Below are 3767 nucleotides of genomic sequence, written 5' to 3'. Positions count from 1 at the left end.
GCTGTCGGCCCTGGGCGCCTCCGGTCACCCTGCGCCCAGAAGGGACGCGCAAGCACCCCGGACCCCGCCACGCCCCGAGCCCGCAGTCCCGGCCGGTCGCCCCCACCCACTCCCGCGGGGTCCCCGAAGTCCACGTTCACGGCCCATCCCGCACCCGCTCAGTCCGCGGCCCCGCTGCAGCCTTCACCCCAGCAGGGCTGCCCACGCGCTCCGCAAGCCGGACAGCGCCCTGCGCAACACCAAGCTCCGAGACAGAGGACAGGTCCCGAGTAAAGACAGCACGGCCCGGCTGTCACACGCGCCTTCACTCATTCTGTGACCCCGGGGGGATGCTGAGACCGCGAAGAGTGGCTCCAGTTGCTTAGGGCTCGGTGTGGGAGACAAGGGAGCAGAAAGAGGCCTGACTGCTCACTGGTACCCGGGTTCTTTTAGGCGTACGAATAGGTCCTAAAATTAGAATGTGGTAGTGGTTGCTCCCTGCGAACGTACTAAAAAATTTCACTTGTTTACTTTAAATGGGTAAATATGAACTGCATATCAATAGAGCTGATTTTTTAGAATCCAAAGGCGCGAAGTCAAGAGGGAGACCAGACACACACCCTTCGCCAAAAGGGTGGGAGGGGAAGCACAGAGGGCGGGAACTCCGGGGCAGGCAGCATCCGCCCCCCACCCTCGCCCCCGGCCCCTCCTCAAGACTCACTCGGAGGTCCAACACAGTGGTCCCTGAAGGAAGAAGCACGGTGTGCATTTGAGGAAGAAGAACCCAGGCCCAGAGTGCATTATTTTGTAAATACATAGCATAAGAGACATTCTTTTTTTTTTTTGCAGGGCTGGGTGGCTTGTGGGATTTTAGTTCACCGACCAGGAATTTAACCGAGCCCTCAGGGCAGTGAGATTGCAGAGTCCTAACCACTGGGCTTCCAGGGAATTCCCAAGACAAGTTAAATGTTCAACCTCGACAGTAATTTTTTTTAATGCAAATTAAACAAAGAAGGGGGCTTCCCAAGGCAGTGCTATTGCTAAAGAACCTGACTGCCAATGCAGGAGACAAGGGTTCGATCCCTGGGTGAGGAAGATCCCCTGAAGGAGGAAATGGCAACCCACTCCAGTCTTCTTGTCTGGAGAATCCCCATGGACAGAAGGGCCTGGTGGGCCATAGTCCATAGGGTCGAAAAGAGCCGGACACGACTGAAGCGACAGAATGCACAAGAGCTCTTGGAACAGGCACTTTGGTGTTATTCTGAACAGAAAATCAACAACACTCTAACCTGTGGCAAGAATACCCTTGAAGGAAGTGTGGCTAGAAGGAAGGGGTATGGATCTTTATGGAAAGCTAATTTGTTCCATTTCTAGAGACTCCAACCTAAAAAAGAATGAGATTCAGACAAAGATGTACAAAGATATTAGAGTTATTTGGCATAAACTTAAGAGCACCTCGCAGAGAATAAAAATGCTTTCTGAGAATTGTTAACAAGAAAAATGCTCCTCCTCAAGTGACAAGACAAAGCAAGATATAGCAGTTCCATACATTAGTTGCCAAGAATATAAGTTCCTGTTGTTTTTTCAAATACAAGTAACACATCGAATAGTATGAACTATCATTGGTGGTGGGATGAGTGACTACCTTCCTTATATGTTCACATTGCCTAAAAGATATACTCCTTCTACAAACTGTACATTGAAACCTGGAAATTAAAATAGCAAAAAATGAACAACATGACATTTTTTAAGGAAATCAAGCAGGAGAATGAAACAGGGCCCGTGAATTCTTTGGAAGACAAAACAGATCTTGAAGACTTGCCAGGATGTAGGAAATGAGAAAGATGCCTAGGATAATTCCAAGGTCCCAAGCTGGGAAGGATATAAAGAAACAGGTTTGGGAGAGCTGAATTCTGTTTCCAACCTAAGGAGTTTGAAGCACCTGTGAAGTCCAGTGGAGAGGCACAGAGAGCTGTGTGCGCCTGCTCAGTCATGTCCAACTGTTTGCAACCCCGTGGACTGTTGCCCACCAGGCTCCTCTGTCCATGGGATTCTCCAGGCAAGAATACTGGAGTGGGTTGCCATTTCCTTCTCCAGGGGATCTTCCGACCTAGAGATAGAACCCTTGTCTCCTGCAGATTCTTTACCACTGAGCCACCAGGGAAGCCCACATACATTGAGCTTAAAAAAGGGCTCAAGATAAAGAAATTTGGGCATCTTTAAAACGATGCCTCCTTTTCCTCCTCACTCAAGAGGCACCTTCCTTGAAGAGAATTGGGATAGGCTGTAAAGACTGTCGTTTTTTTGACTTTTGAAGAATGTTCTTAAAAGGCTGGGATAGTACCCAGACACACACAAAAAATAGCACAGCTGCTTAGAAGATATGAGATCATCGACCTCAGTAACTTTTCCTGGGATTAAAAAAAAAAATTGTCTCTATCTTCTGCCCCAAAAGCTTTGAAAGCAGTTATCTCTAGGTGGTAGGACTCGAGTGTTTCCAATTCTCTTCTTTCTGCTTACCACACTGTCTAACTTTTCCAAATATAGCTTATTGCTTTGATCATATGAAAGTTAATTTTAATGAAAACAAAATTTCTTCTTGTTAGTTCTTCTTTCTTGCAGGAGCTAGTGAGAGTAAAGCCAGGATTCAGGTTTGAATGACTGTTGCTCAAAAAAAATGGTTCACAACCAAAAAGGTCACAATCACTCCAGGCCAGAGAAAGAACGTCTTAATTCTCTGCTACTAGTGGGACTGAGGATGTAGCCTGAGCTATGATTAGGCCAATCTTTTCAAATCTTGGTCTCTCCATCTTTAAAAAAATGAATATACTTGACTCAGTTGCCCCTCCCTAACAAGCATCATTTACCAAGGTGGGCCAGCCACTTAGAGCGCTTCTGCAGGTGTCTTGCAAGAAGCCAGTACACTGCAATAGTCAGTGGTCTTCAATCCGAGTGAGAGAAATTTCCAGTTAACTTTGGCACCAAAAAAGTCAAGATAAAATGTTCTACTAAAATGGTAAGTAAATAAAATCATCCCTTTACGCGTCCTGTATTTAATCCAGAATTAAGCACGTTTCCTACTAAGCAGTACTTTGAGAAACATAATCATTTACATATCCAAAATACTGTAAGCTGTCAATAAAAATATTTACCAATTTTACTCTACTCAGAAAGTTATTGCCTTGCTAAAAATAAAAATGTACAGAGAGCTGAGAAAGCTCATTATTTCTGGTATTGTTTGATCATATTCCATCAGTTACATTTAGGTTTCTTTCCTCAGCTCCTATTCTGGGGTGGCGGCGCGGCGGGTGGGGGGGGGGGGGTGGGGCGGAACTAAAGGAATTGAAATGACTAGAAGGCTCCCTTTCCTAAAATGAAGTGCTAAAAAAAAATTGGCTTAACTTCACATTACCAACTTAAAATTTTATTGTTAAACATCAATTTATACACATCACAGTACACTGTAAAATAAAGTGTTTAACTCTTCTGTCAGTCACTCTGTCTCAGAAAGTGGATCACACCGGACTACAGGTGTCACTACGTTGCTTTGTAAACATGATAATGTACAAAGACACCACAAATCCAATAGCACATGCTGCGACCAAAACCTTTTCCGTGGATCTGAGAAAGCTTTCCGACATATTCGATGGGAAACGAGCATCAGACAAGGAGCCGGTTCCGATCTGCTAACATCCTGTGTCGCCTTCAAGGGGTCAGCTTAGCCAGGTCGGTCATTCAAGTCCCTCAGTCTCAGGACGCAAGTAATAACGGGGACGGAAACGGTCAAA

Source organism: Bison bison, unplaced genomic scaffold (genome assembly GCF_000754665.1).
Source record: "Bison bison bison isolate TAMUID 2011002044 unplaced genomic scaffold, Bison_UMD1.0 scf7180017845683, whole genome shotgun sequence".
NCBI classification, from domain to species: Eukaryota; Metazoa; Chordata; class Mammalia; order Artiodactyla; family Bovidae; genus Bison; species Bison bison.
Note: the sequence above shows the minus strand (reverse complement) of the source record.